Raw genomic sequence first — 24,255 nt, forward strand, 5'->3', positions numbered from 1 at the left:
GCAAAATTTTAAAGATAAGTGAGTATCTGCCGATATTGTAAACATAAATATTTATGCGCAAATTTTGATAAAATGCTGGGTCATGTGTTTTGACAGTTCCACCAACCTAATTTATTTATAACATTTAAAAATTTAATATGTTTATAATGTCAATAGTAGAGTCAAGTTTAGAAAATCCACTTAAGTTTAAATTTAAACTGTTTAGAGGTTTAAAAGTTTGTGAACTTACTATACCTTTTTTCCACATATTTACCTGCATAGAAACAAATTTAACTTTAAAATCGGAATATAAGAATAGAATGCAATTTTCCAAGTGATTGTACATAAATTGCCGGAAAATTCCCATTTTTTGGTAGAATATCTTCCTGGGAATTTACCCATCACTATTCACGGCTAATGGGAATTTTATGTACAATCACAATCACGGAATTTTATGTACCTGGTAAGATATTTTTCGGGAATATTCTCGGGAAAATTCCCCAAAATGGAAATATTCCGGGAATTTATTTGCAATCACAAAAAAGTGCATTCAATTCTAAGTTAAATTTGCTTCTGTATCACAGTATATTATTATTGTTGTCTGCAGAGGATTCTTTAAGATGTATATTCTGAATGATATTATGTTATTTTATTATATTTAAATAGTACGCATAAATCTATACTTACATACAATATGTTCTATGCAAGTGAATGTGTGAGGAAAATGGTATAGTAAGTCCACATACTTTTACACCGGTAAACAGTTTAAATTTATATGTAAGTGGATTTTCTACACTTGATTCTACTACTGATATTATAAACATATTACTTTTTTTAAATGATATAACAAATTAGTTTATGTAACTATCAGAAAAAAACATGTCTCAACATTTTCACATAATTTTTATGTTCACAATATTTGCACAATACTGACTTATCTTTATAATTTTGCGTGTAACATTGCCACACGACCGTAAGACCTTTCTTCCCACTTAATTCTCGAAATAACATGCGTTAATTCACATATAACAGAAGTCTAAGTACCTCTTGAGATATCCGAGTCAGATACAGCTGACAGACCGACGCGTATTGTAACCATATGGTTCACTTCATCGAATATTAATGAAGAAAATTTTAACTTTTAAGTAAGCCTCGTATAAAAGCACTAGTAGAAATTTTCCTCTCAACAAACAAAGGAATATGAATATGTGTGTGTGTGTGTCACGTCTGCGACGGAAATCTTGGTGATCCTCTCGTCTCTCCAAATATGGTGCTAAAATTCAGCGCAAGGAGCAAACATCGTCTTCAAAAATTCCTACCTATGGGTTGTCATAGTTACATTTAACAATGTTTACCTTTGATATCACCAGGCTACATTGTCAGCCTGTCCGCTGCGTAAAAACGCGAGGAAACGGAGAGAAAACTAAGTTAGTCTGACAATTGTTCCTGGTGTGACAACAGCATGTAACCAATGTGTCAGCTCCGAAAGAGCAGACGAACAACACTGCGCGAATTATGATACATTTATTATTCACTTAAGTGTAGTGTTTAACACATTTATAGTGCTTTAACGATAATAAAAATGTTGCCTCAAAAGAAAAGATTGAAAACTTAAAACATTATTTCGTAATAGTTACTTTTAAAATCGTCTTAACGACAAGGAGTAACAGCACAATAAATAAGCTTCAAGACCATCCCAAAAGAATGAACGGAAAGTAAGGAACCTCACCCAAACCTTAAGGATATCCTCCTGAAACTACCAAAAATATTTTTTCTCCAGCATCAAAGTGTGTGAGAAGTGACAGTGCGAAATTGCGGAAACTAACAATGTAGTGAAATACAACCAGTGAACCGCGAATACCGCGCCTTCCGCGATTGTAATAAGAATAATTGGGCCATGTGTTACATTTCATCATATTCAATTATTTGAATTAAAGTACCAAAATGCAATGTAATATGTGTTTGTGTAGTTTCACTGTTGTTTGTTAAAGTGAAAAGTGAAATTTTGCATATCATTTATTAAAATAATTATCATGGTATAAATTTATATTTTCTAGTTTAAGAGGTAATCTAATTTACTTTTCTTTCCAGCATAAATAACTAATGTCTATACAAAATAATAATTTTCACATTATTAAATTGTATCGGTATTGAAAATACGATTAAAATAAGCTTTTATAACGATATCCCAAAATGTTCTAACCCAAACTCTAAACCGTGTTGTCCAATGGTTACATGGTCAGCTTTGGTAGAAAGTCTAAACTGCTATTAAAGTCTAAAGAAAACGTCCGAAAGATAAAGGATCGAATCCCGGACTTTCGTAAATGTCTAAGCCCTCCCAGGGAACTGCAGGACACGAACCACATACACTTATATATGTGTTCCCAAAGAGGGTCTTACGAGGATCGAACCCTGATACAGTACTTATATATGGCGCCCGAACAAGAACATTTGGTAAAATTGAATAAAACCGACGCTAATTGTATCTTTTATTAACACAAATTGTAGTGTCTTTCTGGTATTATTCTATTCTGTTTCTTGACATTATTAAATTAATCATCATACCCGTAAATAGAAAAATAATACCTGTTTTGCATAAAATGCGGAGAATTTGAAAGTAACTGAATACCTAATAGTAGAAAGTCAATTCAGGTATCGAAAAGAAGCATTTACATTTTTAGAAGTCGAGAATGCTTTAAAAGTAGATCAGGAAGTGTGTGAAATTCGTAAAAGAGCTAAGCACGAAATTGCAAAATCTCTTTTAGAAAGGAACATAGCATACAGGGCGGAAATTGAAGATAAGATGGTTGCAAAAATGCTTAAATTACGCAAATCTGATCTCTATCAAAAAGTCAAAGATGAATGTGTTTTTGAATTAGAATCTATTTGTTTGTCAGGCATGGAATATAAGTTGAAAATTCATTATGAAAACTCAGATATCGTACGCATTGCGAAAGAAAAGTTAGCTGAAGTAATATACAAAAGGCATTTAAAGTATCACAATGTTAGTGGTAATAGGGGTTCCAGTGATGACCGGAAGGCAAAATGGTAAAATTTTACCACCAAGATGGGTTAGGTTATTTGATTCTCCTGAGATTGTAACACTTGCACATGCTTCTTCAAAAGTTAGTAATTTCAAAAGCACTCAAAAACATGAAGATTGTAAACTTAAGACTGTAACATTAGAAATAAAATTTGCTAAAAATAACAGAATGGGTTTGACTTGAGTTTGAAGGTATTTTGTGGGACATTGCCCTCGTATCCTCCCAAAAATATATTCAAAAACAGTGGGAAATCAGTGTGTTGAGAGTTGTACTATTTTACCATGTGTTAGTTCTCAACCATCAGGTGATGTTTTAAATCAGGCTAAAATTAAATTACTTGACAATAAATTTGAACAGGTTGAAGAAATATCCGATTGTGAATTAGATGTAGGAAAAGAAATAATTCCTCTTGTTAATCACGTTAATGTTGAGTTAAACAAGGCCAAGGAGTTTGTTGTGTCTCTTTCAAATATTGTTGTTGTAGAAACAAGCAAAACAGAAAAAAGAAAAAAGTAACGAAGACAACCCAGCTGTTGAAAAGAAGGTTTCTCAACCGCGACCTTCAATCATGGAGCTGGCCACGCCTACCGTAGATATTCATGTCAATCAGAGTCCAGCTGCTTCCGCAATTGTTTGTTTGTTTTGTAAATAAAAAAAAACATTCTTGGGTGCAACGCGTGCCACACTACGAAAAGGTTTACGAAAGTAGTAATAAATTGCGTTAAAAAAGGCAAAAGTAAACCACTCACGCATCCTTGTAGTAGTTTATGTTTATTAGAGAAAAATTGCTTTCTCGGCATCTTGCTAACCAGTAAATCAGAATGTGTTCCATCTCACAAAACTTGTTTATTTTTGTCTGTTACGATTGTTAAAGTATGTCATGAGCAGAGTAGTGTTTTAATCTGTGAGTTGAAAAAGAAATACGGACAAAAGAAATGAGATGCGTTTCTTTCTGCATAGTCATTTGCACTCAAATTGTCAATTTAGAAAGTAGTAAAAATTGATTTATGCCTTGTAAGCGTTATAATAGTATCGATAACTCAGTAACATGGGAAAAAGTATTAAAAACTTGTCAAGAAAGTTTTAGTAGGCTACGAAATGTTGTTCGTCACATTGTAAGGAAATGCAATTTTCAAGTTCGTTATAGCGAAAAGCTCCGTCAACATCAAAAGAAAGTACATAAAGTCAAACGAAAATGAAAAGGAGTCAAGCGTATGTTGTACTGTTTTTTTTTTAAATTTTCCAAGTTTGTTTATAAATTTTCTTTAAAAGTAAAGCTCATAGTCAATGTAATGCACTAATAAGTAGCCTGTTTTGTTGCACCACGACAACCAATATTTTATATGCATTTTTGAAAAAGATGTTCAAATTTTCAAATCAAGTCACATTAGTCGTTTGGATGTTTACCATGTAGTAAACGTGCTAGGTGCTGATCAGGCATTACAGGATGTTAGCAAAATCACAAACCTCTTCAAAAAGAATGTGGTAATTGGCTAAACAAACCCCTTATGCCTAAGCGATTTAAAGATGAATGTAATCGTAAAATTAAATGTCAATCATCAATTACTATCAGTGACGTGCCATCAGCTGATCTTGATGCAGTAACAAAGGCCAAGCACACAGGTAAACGGAAAAACCTAGTGAATCAAAAAAGGCAATGTAGTGTTCAATCTGACTACAGTGAAATTGATATGCATAGAGAATCATCACGAAAGAAGAGTAATTGCAAGTCAAGCAGTAATAAGTTAGTGAATTTCTTGTGTGATGCAGTGATCATAAATAATGAGAAACAAATTTTGTGTTTTGAGCTACTGCTTTCTAAAGCAATCAGGATTGGTGAAAACCACATAGTAGTTTATACATTCACATTAGTCGTCTCTTGGCAAATAAAACCTTTCGAAATTGATTTTGTGTTAAAGAAAGCCTCGAGTAGGTGTAAAATAAACAAAAAAAAAAAAAAAAAAAAAAAACTCGATGTGCCGCATTGCTTGTATTTTATGAAAATAACACGTGCAATGATTTTGGTAATTCAAAAAAGTTGTATAACAACATAATTACCCGGTTATGATTTGTAGTACTTACATATCGTGTTGGCGTTATTTGGCGTCCGTAACCCACTATTTGACCCAAGAGGCTTACCATGGCATAAATGTGTTTCCTTCCCACTTTTGGATAATTTTATATTTTTTAAAGCCCGGCGCAGGCAATAGTATTATTCCATTCCTTATTCTTTTAAATGTTCACCCTTTTACTTTATTTTTAACCCTCATCTCAGGGTTGGGAAACGGATAACTATAATTTTAATGTGGGCGGTGTCTTCTAAATTTAGAAGGGCAGACACTTTAGAAGTGTAATGGTCTAACAAGCCATACACTGCTTTGTCCATTCTTGGTCAAATGCTAACCAGAATGTAATAAATGTAGATTATTATGATTAATTATTCATATTGTAGATTTAAGTAAAATTTTTAATACTGTAATTAATATTTTAGAAATATTTACGTCTATTTTTACTTAAATTTAATTTGTATGTAATATCATAGTCTCATAGTAGTAATAATAATAAAAATAATACGCTACTTATAAGAACTAAATCAAAATAAACATATATTTATTGTGTTGCTTTTCCAATGTGTTCGAAGTTGTTTTCAATAAAAGTAAATATTGAAAATAAATGCTTTCTAATAAAAGTAATAAAATTAATTCATGGAAAACTTGAAAGTGCAAGGCACTACAGTAGTAAATATTTGGTTATAATAACTTTTTAGTATATATATAAGCAAAATATTTTTGTGTGTAATGATAAACTATACCAGAAAGTAGTTACTCAAATCCTCAAATATACTATTTTAAAAGAAAATAATAACTTCGTTTATATTTTGATGTGTTTAAAATTGTGGCAGTTAAGTATTCTAATACAACAAATATTAATATACTAAAATACATTAATAAGCTTTATTAAAATTATGGCCCAATCGTAATCCGAAACTCGTCTTGTACGGACCACGTGTTCGTTATCGAGCTTCCAAATGGACTTTGAAAATTTTTCGCAGTATTATCATAAAATCACTTAATCAATGTTAACGTTTTGAAGACGAGTGGAAAAAACTTGGTGACAATAATGAAGGATCTAGGTTGCAGGGTTCTGTTTGGTTTTCAGTTCCCTCAAAACAAACATCTTGTCTAACCCCTATGTAACCATATGGTTCAGCTCATCGAATATTAATGAAGACAATTTTAACTTTTAAGTAAACCTCGTATAAAAGCATTCGTAGAAATTTTCCCCTCAGCAAACATAGGAATATGAATATGTGTGTGTGTGTCGCGTCTGCGACGGAAATCTTGGTGATCCTCTCGTCTCTCCAAATATGGTGCTAAAATTCAGCGCAAGGAGCAAACATCGTCTTCAAAAATTCCTACCTATGGGTTGTCATAGTTACATTTAACAATGTTTACCTTTGATATCACCAGGCTACATTGTCAGCCTGTCCGCTGCGTAAAAACGCGAGGAAACGGAGAGAAAACTAAGTTAGTCTGACAATTGTTCCTGGTGTGACAACAGCATGTAACCAATGTGTCAGCTCCGAAAGAGCAGACGAACAACACTGCGCGAATTATGGTACATTTATTATTCACTTAAGTGTAGTGTTTAACACATTTATAGTGCTTTAACGATAATAAAAATGTTGCCTCAAAAGAAAAGATTGAAAACTTAAAACATTATTTCGTAATAGTTACTTTTAAAATCGTCATAACGACAAGGAGTAACAGCACAATAAATAAGATTCAAGACCATCCCAAAAGAATGAACGGAAAGTAAGGAACCTCACCCAAACCTTAATGATATCCTCCTGAAACTACCAAAAATAATTTTTCTCCAGCATCAAAGTGTGTGAGAAGTGACAGTGCGAAATTGCGGAAACTAACAATGTAGTGAAATACAACCAGTGAACCGCGAATACCGCGCCTTCCGCGATTGTAATAAGAATAATTGGGCCATGTGTTACATTTCATCATATTCAATTATTTGAATTAAAGTACCAAAATGCAATGTAATATGTGTTTGTGTAGTTTCACTGTTGTTTGTTAAAGTGAAAAGTGAAATTTTGCATATCCTTTATTAAAATAATTATCATGGTATAAATTTATATTTTCTAGTTTAAGAGGTAATCTAATTTACTTTTCTTTCCAGCATAAATAACTAATGTCTATACAAAATAATAATTTTCACATTATTAAATTGTATCGGCATTGAAAATACGATTAAAATAAGCTTTTATAACGATATCCCAAAATGTTCTAACCCAAACTCTAAACCGTGTTGTCCAATGGTTACATGGTCAGCTTTGGTAGAAAGTCTAAACTGCTATTAAAGTCTAAAGAAAACGTCCGAAAGATAAAGGATCGAATCCCGGACTTTCGTAAATGTCTAAGCCCTCCCAGGGAACTGCAGGACACGAACCACATACACTTATATATGTGTTCCCAAAGAGGGTCTTACGAGGATCGAACCCTGATACAGTACTTATATATGGCGCCCGAACAAGAACATTTGGTAAAATTGAATAAAACCGACGCTAATTGTATCTTTTATTAACACAAATTGTAGTGTCTTTCTGGTATTATTCTATTCTGTTTCTTGACATTATTAAATTAATCATCATACCCGTAAATAGAAAAATAATACCTGTTTTGCATAAAATGCGGAGAATTTGAAAGTAACTGAATACCTAATAGTAGAAAGTCAATTCAGGTATCGAAAAGAAGCATTTACATTTTTAGAAGTCGAGAATGCTTTAAAAGTAGATCAGGAAGTGTGTGAAATTCGTAAAAGAGCTAAGCACGAAATTGCAAAATCTCTTTTAGAAAGGAACATAGCATACAGGGCGGAAATTGAAGATAAGATGGTTGCAAAAATGCTTAAATTACGCAAATCTGATCTCTATCAAAAAGTCAAAGATGAATGTGTTTTTGAATTAGAATGTATTTGTTTGTCAGGCATGGAATATAAGTTGAAAATTCATTATGAAAACTCAGATATCGTACGCATTGCGAAAGAAAAGTTAGCTGAAGTAATATACAAAAGGCATTTAAAGTATCACAATGTTAGTGGTAATAGGGGTTCCAGTGATGACCGGAAGGCAAAATGGTAAAATTTTACCACCAAGATGGGTTAGGTTATTTGATTCTCCTGAGATTGTAACACTTGCACATGCTTCTTCAAAAGTTAGTAATTTCAAAAGCACTCAAAAACATGAAGATTGTAAACTTAAGACTGTAACATTAGAAATAAAATTTGCTAAAAATAACAGAATGGGTTTGACTTGAGTTTGAAGGTATTTTGTGGGACATTGCCCTCGTATCCTCCCAAAAATATATTCAAAAACAGTGGGAAATCAGTGTGTTGAGAGTTGTACTATTTTACCATGTGTTAGTTCTCAACCATCAGGTGATGTTTTAAATCAGGCTAAAATTAAATTACTTGACAATAAATTTGAACAGGTTGAAGAAATATCCGATTGTGAATTAGATGTAGGAAAAGAAATAATTCCTCTTGTTAATCACGTTAATGTTGAGTTAAACAAGGCCAAGGAGTTTGTTGTGTCTCTTTCAAATATTGTTGTTGTAGAAACAAGCAAAACAGAAAAAAGAAAAAAGTAACGAAGACAACCCAGCTGTTGAAAAGAAGGTTTCTCAACCGCGACCTTCAATCATGGAGCTGGCCACGCCTACCGTAGATATTCATGTCAATCAGAGTCCAGCTGCTTCCGCAATTGTTTGTTTGTTTTGTAAATAAAAAAAACATTCTTGGGTGCAACGCGTGCCACACTACGAAAAGGTTTACGAAAGTAGTAATAAATTGCGTTAAAAAAGGCAAAAGTAAACCACTCACGCATCCTTGTAGTAGTTTATGTTTATTAGAGAAAAATTGCTTTCTCGGCATCTTGCTAACCAGTAAATCAGAATGTGTTCCATCTCACAAAACTTGTTTATTTTTGTCTGTTACGATTGTTAAAGTATGTCATGAGCAGAGTAGTGTTTTAATCTGTGAGTTGAAAAAGAAATACGGACAAAAGAAATGAGATGCGTTTCTTTCTGCATAGTCATTTGCACTCAAATTGTCAATTTAGAAAGTAGTAAAAATTGATTTATGCCTTGTAAGCGTTATAATAGTATCGATAACTCAGTAACATGGGAAAAAGTATTAAAAACTTGTCAAGAAAGTTTTAGTAGGCTACGAAATGTTGTTCGTCACATTGTAAGGAAATGCAATTTTCAAGTTCGTTATAGCGAAAAGCTCCGTCAACATCAAAAGAAAGTACATAAAGTCAAACGAAAATGAAAAGGAGTCAAGCGTATGTTGTACTGTTTTTTTTTTAAATTTTCCAAGTTTGTTTATAAATTTTCTTTAAAAGTAAAGCTCATAGTCAATGTAATGCACTAATAAGTAGCCTGTTTTGTTGCACCACGACAACCAATATTTTATATGCATTTTTGAAAAAGATGTTCAAATTTTCAAATCAAGTCACATTAGTCGTTTGGATGTTTACCATGTAGTAAACGTGCTAGGTGCTGATCAGGCATTACAGGATGTTAGCAAAATCACAAACCTCTTCAAAAAGAATGTGGTAATTGGCTAAACAAACCCCTTATGCCTAAGCGATTTAAAGATGAATGTAATCGTAAAATTAAATGTCAATCATCAATTACTATCAGTGACGTGCCATCAGCTGATCTTGATGCAGTAACAAAGGCCAAGCACACAGGTAAACGGAAAAACCTAGTGAATCAAAAAAGGCAATGTAGTGTTCAATCTGACTACAGTGAAATTGATATGCATAGAGAATCATCACGAAAGAAGAGTAATTGCAAGTCAAGCAGTAATAAGTTAGTGAATTTCTTGTGTGATGCAGTGATCATAAATAATGAGAAACAAATTTTGTGTTTTGAGCTACTGCTTTCTAAAGCAATCAGGATTGGTGAAAACCACATAGTAGTTTATACATTCACATTAGTCGTCTCTTGGCAAATAAAACCTTTCGAAATTGATTTTGTGTTAAAGAAAGCCTCGAGTAGGTGTAAAATAAACAAAAAAAAAAAAAAAAAAAAAACTCGATGTGCCGCATTGCTTGTATTTTATGAAAATAACACGTGCAATGATTTTGGTAATTCAAAAAAGTTGTATAACAACATAATTACCCGGTTATGATTTGTAGTACTTACATATCGTGTTGGCGTTATTTGGCGTCCGTAACCCACTATTTGACCCAAGAGGCTTACCATGGCATAAATGTGTTTCCTTCCCACTTTTGGATAATTTTATATTTTTTAAAGCCCGGCGCAGGCAATAGTATTATTCCATTCCTTATTCTTTTAAATGTTCACCCTTTTACTTTATTTTTAACCCTCATCTCAGGGTTGGGAAACGGATAACTATAATTTTAATGTGGGCGGTGTCTTCTAAATTTAGAAGGGCAGACACTTTAGAAGTGTAATGGTCTAACAAGCCATACACTGCTTTGTCCATTCTTGGTCAAATGCTAACCAGAATGTAATAAATGTAGATTATTATGATTAATTATTCATATTGTAGATTTAAGTAAAATTTTTAATACTGTAATTAATATTTTAGAAATATTTACGTTTATTTTTACTTAAATTTAATTTGTATGTAATATCATAGTCTCATAGTAGTAATAATAATAAAAATAATACGCTACTTATAAGAACTAAATCAAAATAAACATATATTTATTGTGTTGCTTTTCCAATGTGTTCGAAGTTGTTTTCAATAAAAGTAAATATTGAAAATAAATGCTTTCTAATAAAAGTAATAAAATTAATTCATGGAAAACTTGAAAGTGCAAGGCACTACAGTAGTAAATATTTGGTTATAATAACTTTTTAGTATATATATAAGCAAAATATTTTTGTGTGTAATGATAAACTATACCAGAAAGTAGTTACTCAAATCCTCAAATATACTATTTTAAAAGAAAATAATAACTTCGTTTATATTTTGATGTGTTTAAAATTGTGGCAGTTAAGTATTCTAATACAACAAATATTAATATACTAAAATACATTAATAAGCTTTATTAAAATTATGGCCCAATCGTAATCCGAAACTCGTCTTGTACGGACCACGTGTTCGTTATCGAGCTTCCAAATGGACTTTGAAAATTTTTCGCAGTATTATCATAAAATCACTTAATCAATGTTAACGTTTTGAAGACGAGTGGAAAAAACTTGGTGACAATAATGAAGGATCTAGGTTGCAGGGTTCTGTTTGGTTTTCAGTTCCCTCAAAACAAACATCTTGTCTAACCCCTATGTAACCATATGGTTCAGCTCATCGAATATTAATGAAGACAATTTTAACTTTTAAGTAAACCTCGTATAAAAGCATTCGTAGAAATTTTCCCCTCAGCAAACATAGGAATATGAATATGTGTGTGTGTGTCGCGTCTGCGACGGAAATCTTGGTGATCCTCTCGTCTCTCCAAATATGGTGCTAAAATTCAGCGCAAGGAGCAAACATCGTCTTCAAAAATTCCTACCTATGGGTTGTCATAGTTACATTTAACAATGTTTACCTTTGATATCACCAGGCTATATTGTCAGCCTGTCCGCTGCGTAAAAACGCGAGGAAACGGAGAGAAAACTAATTTCGTCTGACAATTGTTCCTGGCGAGACAACAGGATCTAACCAAGGAATCAGTTCCGGGAGAGCAGACGAACGACAATGCGCGAATTATGGTACATTTATTATTCACTTAAGTGTAGTATTTAACGCATTTATAGTGCGTTAACGATAATAAAAATGTTGCCTCAAAAGAAAAGATTGAAAACTTAAAACATTATTTCGTAATAGTTACTTTTAAAATCGTCATAACGACAAGGAGTAACAGCACAATAAATAAGATTCAAGACCATCCCAAAAAAATGAACGGAAAGTAAGGAACCTCACCCAAACCTTAATGATATCCTGCTGAAACTACCAAAAATAATTTTTCTCCAGCATCAAAGTGTGTGAGAAGTGACAGTGCGAAATTGCGGAAACTAACAATGTAGTGAAATACAACCAGTGAACCGCGAATACCGCGCCTTCCGCGATTGTAATAAGAATAATTGGGCCATGTGTTACATTTCATCATATTCAATTATTTGAATTAAAGTACCAAAATGCAATGTAATATGTGTTTGTGTAGTTTCACTGTTGTTTGTTAAAGTGAAAAGTGAAATTTTGCATATCCTTTATTAAAATAATTATCATGGTATAAATTTATATTTTCTAGTTTAAGAGGTAATCTAATTTACTTTTCTTTCCAGCATAAATAACTAATGTCTATACAAAATAATAATTTTCACATTATTAAATTGTATCGGCATTGAAAATACGATTAAAATAAGCTTTTATAACGATATCCCAAAATGTTCTAACCCAAACTCTAAACCGTGTTGTCCAATGGTTACATGGTCAGCTTTGGTAGAAAGTCTAAACTGCTATTAAAGTCTAAAGAAAACGTCCGAAAGATAAAGGATCGAATCCCGGACTTTCGTAAATGTCTAAGCCCTCCCAGGGAACTGCAGGACACGAACCACATACACTTATATATGTGTTCCCAAAGAGGGTCTTACGAGGATCGAACCCTGATACAGTACTTATATATGGCGCCCGAACAAGAACATTTGGTAAAATTGAATAAAACCGACGCTAATTGTATCTTTTATTAACACAAATTGTAGTGTCTTTCTGGTATTATTCTATTCTGTTTCTTGACATTATTAAATTAATCATCATACCCGTAAATAGAAAAATAATACCTGTTTTGCATAAAATGCGGAGAATTTGAAAGTAACTGAATACCTAATAGTAGAAAGTCAATTCAGGTATCGAAAAGAAGCATTTACATTTTTAGAAGTCGAGAATGCTTTAAAAGTAGATCAGGAAGTGTGTGAAATTCGTAAAAGAGCTAAGCACGAAATTGCAAAATCTCTTTTAGAAAGGAACATAGCATACAGGGCGGAAATTGAAGATAAGATGGTTGCAAAAATGCTTAAATTACGCAAATCTGATCTCTATCAAAAAGTCAAAGATGAATGTGTTTTTGAATTAGAATGTATTTGTTTGTCAGGCATGGAATATAAGTTGAAAATTCATTATGAAAACTCAGATATCGTACGCATTGCGAAAGAAAAGTTAGCTGAAGTAATATACAAAAGGCATTTAAAGTATCACAATGTTAGTGGTAATAGGGGTTCCAGTGATGACCGGAAGGCAAAATGGTAAAATTTTACCACCAAGATGGGTTAGGTTATTTGATTCTCCTGAGATTGTAACACTTGCACATGCTTCTTCAAAAGTTAGTAATTTCAAAAGCACTCAAAAACATGAAGATTGTAAACTTAAGACTGTAACATTAGAAATAAAATTTGCTAAAAATAACAGAATGGGTTTGACTTGAGTTTGAAGGTATTTTGTGGGACATTGCCCTCGTATCCTCCCAAAAATATATTCAAAAACAGTGGGAAATCAGTGTGTTGAGAGTTGTACTATTTTACCATGTGTTAGTTCTCAACCATCAGGTGATGTTTTAAATCAGGCTAAAATTAAATTACTTGACAATAAATTTGAACAGGTTGAAGAAATATCCGATTGTGAATTAGATGTAGGAAAAGAAATAATTCCTCTTGTTAATCACGTTAATGTTGAGTTAAACAAGGCCAAGGAGTTTGTTGTGTCTCTTTCAAATATTGTTGTTGTAGAAACAAGCAAAACAGAAAAAAGAAAAAAGTAACGAAGACAACCCAGCTGTTGAAAAGAAGGTTTCTCAACCGCGACCTTCAATCATGGAGCTGGCCACGCCTACCGTAGATATTCATGTCAATCAGAGTCCAGCTGCTTCCGCAATTGTTTGTTTGTTTTGTAAATAAAAAAAAAACATTCTTGGGTGCAACGCGTGCCACACTACGAAAAGGTTTACGAAAGTAGTAATAAATTGCGTTAAAAAAGGCAAAAGTAAACCACTCACGCATCCTTGTAGTAGTTTATGTTTATTAGAGAAAAATTGCTTTCTCGGCATCTTGCTAACCAGTAAATCAGAATGTGTTCCATCTCACAAAACTTGTTTATTTTTGTCTGTTACGATTGTTAAAGTATGTCATGAGCAGAGTAGTGTTTTAATCTGTGAGTTGAAAAAGAAATACGGACAAAAGAAATGAGATGCGTTTCTTTCTGCATAGTCATTTGCACTCAAATTGTCAATTTAGAAAGTAGTAAAAATTGATTTATGCCTTGTAAGCGTTATAATAGTATCGATAACTCAGTAACATGGGAAAAAGTACTAAAAACTTGTCAAGAAAGTTTTAGTAGGCTACGAAATGTTGTTCGTCACATTGTAAGGAAATGCAATTTTCAAGTTCGTTATAGCGAAAAGCTCCGTCAACATCAAAAGAAAGTACATAAAGTCAAACGAAAATGAAAAGGAGTCAAGCGTATGTTGTACTGTTTTTTTTTTAAATTTTCCAAGTTTGTTTATAAATTTTCTTTAAAAGTAAAGCTCATAGTCAATGTAATGCACTAATAAGTAGCCTGTTTTGTTGCACCACGACAACCAATATTTTATATGCATTTTTGAAAAAGATGTTCAAATTTTCAAATCAAGTCACATTAGTCGTTTGGATGTTTACCATGTAGTAAACGTGCTAGGTGCTGATCAGGCATTACAGGATGTTAGCAAAATCACAAACCTCTTCAAAAAGAATGTGGTAATTGGCTAAACAAACCCCTTATGCCTAAGCGATTTAAAGATGAATGTAATCGTAAAATTAAATGTCAATCATCAATTACTATCAGTGACGTGCCATCAGCTGATCTTGATGCAGTAACAAAGGCCAAGCACACAGGTAAACGGAAAAACCTAGTGAATCAAAAAAGGCAATGTAGTGTTCAATCTGACTACAGTGAAATTGATATGCATAGAGAATCATCACGAAAGAAGAGTAATTGCAAGTCAAGCAGTAATAAGTTAGTGAATTTCTTGTGTGATGCAGTGATCATAAATAATGAGAAACAAATTTTGTGTTTTGAGCTACTGCTTTCTAAAGCAATCAGGATTGGTGAAAACCACATAGTAGTTTATACATTCACATTAGTCGTCTCTTGGCAAATAAAACCTTTCGAAATTGATTTTGTGTTAAAGAAAGCCTCGAGTAGGTGTAAAATAAACAAAAAAAAAAAAAAAAAAAAAAAACTCGATGTGCCGCATTGCTTGTATTTTATGAAAATAACACGTGCAATGATTTTGGTAATTCAAAAAAGTTGTATAACAACATAATTACCCGGTTATGATTTGTAGTACTTACATATCGTGTTGGCGTTATTTGGCGTCCGTAACCCACTATTTGACCCAAGAGGCTTACCATGGCATAAATGTGTTTCCTTCCCACTTTTGGATAATTTTATATTTTTTAAAGCCCGGCGCAGGCAATAGTATTATTCCATTCCTTATTCTTTTAAATGTTCACCCTTTTACTTTATTTTTAACCCTCATCTCAGGGTTGGGAAACGGATAACTATAATTTTAATGTGGGCGGTGTCTTCTAAATTTAGAAGGGCAGACACTTTAGAAGTGTAATGGTCTAACAAGCCATACACTGCTTTGTCCATTCTTGGTCAAATGCTAACCAGAATGTAATAAATGTAGATTATTATGATTAATTATTCATATTGTAGATTTAAGTAAAATTTTTAATACTGTAATTAATATTTTAGAAATATTTACGTCTATTTTTACTTAAATTTAATTTGTATGTAATATCATAGTCTCATAGTAGTAATAATAATAAAAATAATACGCTACTTATAAGAACTAAATCAAAATAAACATATATTTATTGTGTTGCTTTTCCAATGTGTTCGAAGTTGTTTTCAATAAAAGTAAATATTGAAAATAAATGCTTTCTAATAAAAGTAATAAAATTAATTCATGGAAAACTTGAAAGTGCAAGGCACTACAGTAGTAAATATTTGGTTATAATAACTTTTTAGTATATATATAAGCAAAATATTTTTGTGTGTAATGATAAACTATACCAGAAAGTAGTTACTCAAATCCTCAAATATACTATTTTAAAAGAAAATAATAACTTCGTTTATATTTTGATGTGTTTAAAATTGTGGCAGTTAAGTATTCTAATACAACAAATATTAATATACTAAAATACATTAATAAGCTTTATTAAAATTATGGCCCAATCGTAATCCGAAACTCGTCTTGTACGGACCACGTGTTCGTTATCGAGCTTCCAAATGGACTTTGAAAATTTTTCGCAGTATTATCATAAAATCACTTAATCAATGTTAACGTTTTGAAGACGAGTGGAAAAAACTTGGTGACAATAATGAAGGATCTAGGTTGCAGGGTTCTGTTTGGTTTTCAGTTCCCTCAAAACAAACATCTTGTCTAACCCCTATGTAACCATATGGTTCAGCTCATCGAATATTAATGAAGACAATTTTAACTTTTAAGTAAACCTCGTATAAAAGCATTCGTAGAAATTTTCCCCTCAGCAAACATAGGAATATGAATATGTGTGTGTGTGTCGCGTCTGCGACGGAAATCTTGGTGATCCTCTCGTCTCTCCAAATATGGTGCTAAAATTCAGCGCAAGGAGCAAACATCGTCTTCAAAAATTCCTACCTATGGGTTGTCATAGTTACATTTAACAATGTTTACCTTTGATATCACCAGGCTATATTGTCAGCCTGTCCGCTGCGTAAAAACGCGAGGAAACGGAGAGAAAACTAATTTCGTCTGACAATTGTTCCTGGCGAGACAACAGGATCTAACCAAGGAATCAGTTCCGGGAGAGCAGACGAACGACAATGCGCGAATTATGGTACATTTATTATTCACTTAAGTGTAGTATTTAACGCATTTATAGTGCGTTAACGATAATAAAAATGTTGCCTCAAAAGAAAAGATTGAAAACTTAAAACATTATTTCGTAATAGTTACTTTTAAAATCGTCTTAACGACAAGGAGTAACAGCACAATAAATAAGCTTCAAGACCATCCCAAAAGAATGAACGGAAAGTAAGGAACCTCACCCAAACCTTAATGATATCCTGCTGAAACTACCAAAAATAATTTTTCTCCAGCATCAAAGTGTGTGAGAAGTGACAGTGCGAAATTGCGGAAACTAACAATGTAGTGAAATACAACCAGTGAACCGCGAATACCGCGCCTTCCGCGATTGTAATAAGAATAATTGGGCCATGTGTTACATTTCATCATATTCAATTATTTGAATTAAAGTACCAAAATGCAATGTAATATGTGTTTGTGTAGTTTCACTGTTGTTTGTTAAAGTGAAAAGTGAAATTTTGCATATCCTTTATTAAAATAATTATCATGGTATAAATTTATATTTTCTAGTTTAAGAGGTAATCTAATTTACTTTTCTTTCCAGCATAAATAACTAATGTCTATACAAAATAATAATTTTCACATTATTAAATTGTATCGGCATTGAAAATACGATTAAAATAAGCTTTTATAACGATATCCCAAAATGTTCTAACCCAAACTCTAAACCGTGTTGTCCAATGGTTACATGGTCAGCTTTGGTAGAAAGTCTAAACTGCTATTAAAGTCTAAAGAAAACGTCCGAAAGATAAAGGATCGAATCCCGGACTTTCGTAAATGTCTAAGCCCTCCCAGAGAACTGCAGGACACGAACCACATACACTTATATATGTGTTCCCAAAGAGGGTCTTACGAGGATCGAACCCTGATACAGTACTTATATATGGCGCCCGAACAAGAACATTTGGTAAAATTGAATAAAACCGACGCTAATTGTATCTTTTATTAACACAAATTGTAGTGTCTTTCTGGTATTATTCTATTCTGTTTCTTGACATTATTAAATTAATCATCATACCCGTAAATAGAAAAATAATACCTGTTTTGCATAAAATGCGGAGAATTTGAAAGTAACTGAATACCTAATAGTAGAAAGTCAATTCAGGTATCGAAAAGAAGCATTTACATTTTTAGAAGTCGAGAATGCTTTAAAAGTAGATCAGGAAGTGTGTGAAATTCGTAAAAGAGCTAAGCACGAAATTGCAAAATCTCTTTTAGAAAGGAACATAGCATACAGGGCGGAAATTGAAGATAAGATGGTTGCAAAAATGCTTAAATTACGCAAATCTGATCTCTATCAAAAAGTCAAAGATGAATGTGTTTTTGAATTAGAATCTATTTGTTTGTCAGGCATGGAATATAAGTTGAAAATTCATTATGAAAACTCAGATATCGTACGCATTGCGAAAGAAAAGTTAGCTGAAGTAATATACAAAAGGCATTTAAAGTATCACAATGTTAGTGGTAATAGGGGTTCCAGTGATGACCGGAAGGCAAAATGGTAAAATTTTACCACCAAGATGGGTTAGGTTATTTGATTCTCCTGAGATTGTAACACTTGCACATGCTTCTTCAAAAGTTAGTAATTTCAAAAGCACTCAAAAACATGAAGATTGTAAACTTAAGACAGTAACATTAGAAATAAAATTTGCTAAAAATAACAGAATGGGTTTGACTTGAGTTTGAAGGTATTTTGTGGGACATTGCCCTCGTATCCTCCCAAAAATATATTCAAAAACAGTGGGAAATCAGTGTGTTGAGAGTTGTACTATTTTACCATGTGTTAGTTCTCAACCATCAGGTGATGTTTTAAATCAGGCTAAAATTAAATTACTTGACAATAAATTTGAACAGGTTGAAGAAATATCCGATTGTGAATTAGATGTAGGAAAAGAAATAATTCCTCTTGTTAATCACGTTAATGTTGAGTTAAACAAGGCCAAGGAATTTGTTGTGTCTCTTTCAAATATTGTTGTTGTAGAAACAAGCAAAACAGAAAAAAGAAAAAGGTAACGAAGACAACCCAGCTGTTGAAAAGAAGGTTTCTCAACCGCGACCTTCAATCATGGAGCTGGCCACGCCTACCGTAGATATTCATGTCAATCAGAGTCCAGCTGCTTCCGCAATTGTTTGTTTGTTTTGTAAATAAAAAAAAACATTCTTGGGTGCAACGCGTGCCACACTACGAAAAGGTTTACGAAAGTAGTAATAAATTGCGTTAAAAAAGGCAAAAGTAAACCACTCACGCATCCTTGTAGTAGTTTATGTTTATTAGAGAAAAATTGCTTTCTCGGCATCTTGCTAACCAGTAAATCAGAATGTGTTCCATCTCACAAAACTTGTTTATTTTTGTCTGTTACGATTGTTAAAGTATGTCATGAGCAGAGTAGTGTTTTAAGCTGTGAGTTGAAAAAGAAATACGGACAAAAGAAATGAGATGCGTTTCTTTCTGCATAGTCATTTGCACTCAAATTGTCAATTTAGAAAGTAGTAAAAATTGATTTATGCCTTGTAAGCGTTATAATAGTATCGATAACTCAGTAACATGGGAAAAAGTATTAAAAACTTGTCAAGAAAGTTTTAGTAGGCTACGAAATGTTGTTCGTCACATTGTAAGGAAATGCAATTTTCAAGTTCGTTATAGCGAAAAGCTCCGTCAACATCAAAAGAAAGTACATAAAGTCAAACGAAAATGAAAAGGAGTCAAGCGTATGTTGTACTGTTTTTTTTTTTTAATTTTCCAAGTTTGTTTATAAATTTTCTTTAAAAGTAAAGCTCATAGTCAATGTAATGCACTAATAAGTAGCCTGTTTTGTTGCACCACGACAACCAATATTTTATATGCATTTTTGAAAAAGATGTTCAAATTTTCAAATCAAGTCACATTAGTCGTTTGGATGTTTACCATGTAGTAAACGTGCTAGGTGCTGATCAGGCATTACAGGATGTTAGCAAAATCACAAACCTCTTCAAAAAGAATGTGGTAATTGGCTAAACAAACCCCTTATGCCTAAGCGATTTAAAGATGAATGTAATCGTAAAATTAAATGTCAATCATCAATTACTATCAGTGACGTGCCATCAGCTGATCTTGATGCAGTAACAAAGGCCAAGCACACAGGTAAACGGAAAAACCTAGTGAATCAAAAAAGGCAATGTAGTGTTCAATCTGACTACAGTGAAATTGATATGCATAGAGAATCATCACGAAAGAAGAGTAATTGCAAGTCAAGCAGTAATAAGTTAGTGAATTTCTTGTGTGATGCAGTGATCATAAATAATGAGAAACAAATTTTGTGTTTTGAGCTACTGCTTTCTAAAGCAATCAGGATTGGTGAAAACCACATAGTAGTTTATACATTCACATTAGTCGTCTCTTGGCAAATAAAACCTTTCGAAATTGATTTTGTGTTAAAGAAAGCCTCGAGTAGGTGTAAAATAAACAAAAAAAAAAAAAAAACTCGATGTGCCGCATTGCTTGTATTTTATGAAAATAACACGTGCAATGATTTTGGTAATTCAAAAAAGTTGTATAACAACATAATTACCCGGTTATGATTTGTAGTACTTACATATCGTGTTGGCGTTATTTGGCGTCCGTAACCCACTATTTGACCCAAGAGGCTTACCATGGCATAAATGTGTTTCCTTCCCACTTTTGGATAATTTTATATTTTTTAAAGCCCGGCGCAGGCAATAGTATTATTCCATTCCTTATTCTTTTAAATGTTAACCCTTTTACTTTATTTTTAACCCTCATCTCAGGGTTGGGAAACGGATAACTATAATTTTAATGTGGGCGGTGTCTTCTAAATTTAGAAGGGCAGACACTTTAGAAGTGTAATGGTCTAACAAGCCATACACTGCTTTGTCCATTCTTGGTCAAATGCTAACCAGAATGTAATAAATGTAGATTATTATGATTAATTATTCATATTGTAGATTTAAGTAAAATTTTTAATACTGTAATTAATATTTTAGAAATATTTACGTCTATTTTTACTTAAATTTAATTTGTATGTAATATCATAGTCTCATAGTAGTAATAATAATAAAAATAATACACTACTTATAAGAACTAAATCAAAATAAACATATATTTATTGTGTTGCTTTTCCAATGTGTTCGAAGTTGTTTTCAATAAAAGTAAATATTGAAAATAAATGCTTTCTAATAAAAGTAATAAAATTAATTCATGGAAAACTTGAAAGTGCAAGGCACTACAGTAGTAAATATTTGGTTATAATAACTTTTTAGTATATATATAAGCAAAATATTTTTGTGTGTAATGATAAACTATACCAGAAAGTAGTTACTCAAATCCTCAAATATACTATTTTAAAAGAAAATAATAGCTTCGTTTATATTTTGATGTGTTTAAAATTGTGGCAGTTAAGTATTCTAATACAACAAATATTAATATACTAAAATACATTAATAAGCTTTATTAAAATTATGGCCCAATCGTAATCCGAAACTCGTCTTGTACGGACCACGTGTTCGTTATCGAGCTTCCAAATGGACTTTGAAAATTTTTCGCAGTATTATCATAAAATCACTTAATCAATGTTAACGTTTTGAAGACGAGTGGAAAAAACTTGGTGACAATAATGAAGGATCTAGGTTGCAGGGTTCTGTTTGGTTTTCAGTTCCCTCAAAACAAACATCTTGTCTAACCCCTATGTAACCATATGGTTCAGCTCATCGAATATTAATGAAGACAATTTTAACTTTTAAGTAAACCTCGTATAAAAGCATTCGTAGAAATTTTCCCCTCAGCAAACATAGGAATATGAATATGTGTGTGTGTGTCGCGTCTGCGACGGAAATCTTGGTGATCCTCTCGTCTCTCCAAATATGGTGCTAAAATTCAGCGCAAGGAGCAAACATCGTCTTCAAAAATTCCTACCTATGGGTTGTCATAGTTACATTTAACAATGTTTACCTTTGATATCACCAGGCTATATTGTCAGCCTGTCCGCTGCGTAAAAACGCGAGGAAACGGAGAGAAAACTAATTTCGTCTGACAATTGTTCCTGGCGAGACAACAGGATCTAACCAAGGAATCAGTTCCGGGAGAGCAGACGAACGACAATGCGCGAATTATGGTACATTTATTATTCACTTAAGTGTAGTGTTTAACGCATTTATAGTGCGTTAACGATAATAAAAATGTTGCCTCAAAAGAAAAGATTGAAAACTTAAAACATTATTTCGTAATAGTTACTTTTAAAATCGTCATAACGACAAGGAGTAACAGCACAATAAATAAGCTTCAAGACCATCCCAAAAGAATGAACGGAAAGTAAGGAACCTCACCCAAACCTTAAGGATATCCTCCTGAAACTACCAAAAATAATTTTTCTCCAGCATCAAAGTGTGTGAGAAGTGACAGTGCGAAATTGCGGAAACTAACAATGTAGTGAAATACAACCAGTGAACCGCGAATACCCCGCCTTCCGCGATTGTAATAAGAATAATTGGGCCATGTGTTACATTTCATCATATTCAATTATTTGAATTAAAGTGCCAAAATGTAACGTAATATGTTTTTGTGTAATTTCACTGTTGTTTATTAAAGTGAAAAGTGAAATTTTGCATATCCTTTATTAAAATAATTATCATGATATAAATTTATATTTTCTAGTTTAAGAGAAAACCTAATTTACTTTTCTTTCCAGCATAAATAACTAATGCCTATACAACATAATAATTTTCACATTACTACATTGTATCGGCATTAAAAATACGATTAAAATAAGCTTTTGTAACGATTTCCCAAAATGTTCTAACACGAACTCTAAACTGTGTTGTCCAATGGTTATATGGTCGGCTTCAGTAAAAAGTCCAAACTGAAATTAAATTCTAAAAAAAGTCCAAAACATAAAGGACCGAATCCCAGACTATTGTAGTAAAGTCTAAGCCCTCCTAGGGAACTGCAGGACACAAAACACATACACTTATATATGTCTTCCCAAAGAGGAACGGAGGATCTTCCCTACAAGGATCAAATACTAATACTGTAATTATACTTTTATTAACGGTGGTTCGGGGAATATTGATGATACTTCACCTCTATTTCTACAGAAATTCTTCATTACTTTACAAACTGGTTCGTTTTAATCATTTGTAAATTAGTACTTTGCTATTTTTAGTTCGAATGGAAATGGAAATAATAGATCGTATTTTTAGGTATATAAAATTCAGTCAAGGAATTTTAACTTTTTTCACCTCCAAATTACTTAAAACCTTAAAGTAAATCATAATAATTAAAAATAAAGTAGTCAGTGATATGGTTCTTAAAACTTGGAAGATAAAGTAAAGAAATGGAAATAAATTCCTCCCTGGAATTTATATGCCAGGGAAAAACACGGGATATTGCCATTTTTATTTTTCTTCTCACATGGAATATTCCCACTGCCCATCACTATTCACGGCGTGGCGTGGGATGTGGTAACACCCCTCTTCGCATATTATCCGCATCTCAGGAGGTTGCAAGTCTACGGAATTCGGTCTTCGCGACCCTTACAGCTGAGTTTCTCCACCCACTCCCGGCTGTGAAGATTTTTTTCAGGGTGGCCATTCTTATACATACGAGCACACGACTAACTCTATTTCTTGAAATGAAAGGGTCTTGGAGAAAACGAAGCAAAGGAAGGGCTGATAGTGTTAGGTGTGTGCATTGTCCATTTTGAGCATGGCACTTGACACAATCTGTTTCACATTTATCACATGGCTTCTGGTTCACATTTGTAAAAAACACTCTCATTTCACGATAATTTAGAACTAGTTTTAAGTCCTCCCAGTGAACTTTTTTTTTTTAGTGTGTATCCATTCGTGCTTCAAGATAAAGGATTATCTTCTCACTTATTGACAATTCATCCATGGAAACTATCCTACAATATAGAAAAAACTAGGAATACTAACTGCAACTTTTTCGTTTCATTTGACCGAGATCCCGCCTCTATGTTGGATACCAAATGCCGAAACTCTTGCTGTTTTCCTTTTTCATATCACACAAATACTGGGACCGACACTTAGAAAAGCTTGAACCACTTTCTTCCTCATTTTATGTCATAAAATGTAAGCAGGTATTTAGACTTGAGATAAAAGTATACGTGCAAAATGCCAACAAAGGAAACAATGTGAAGTCTATTCTAGTGACATTTTGATGTCCAACAATCGCAAGTTTTCTCACCTTTCTACATATGAACTTATACATAAAAATATTAATTAATAATAATGTCCTCAGCTAAATCTATTATCCATAAAAGCATTATGATGCAATTGAAGTAGATA

Source organism: Thermobia domestica, chromosome 17 (genome assembly GCF_964235325.1).
Source record: "Thermobia domestica chromosome 17, izTheDome1.hap1.1, whole genome shotgun sequence".
NCBI classification, from domain to species: Eukaryota; Metazoa; Arthropoda; class Insecta; order Zygentoma; family Lepismatidae; genus Thermobia; species Thermobia domestica.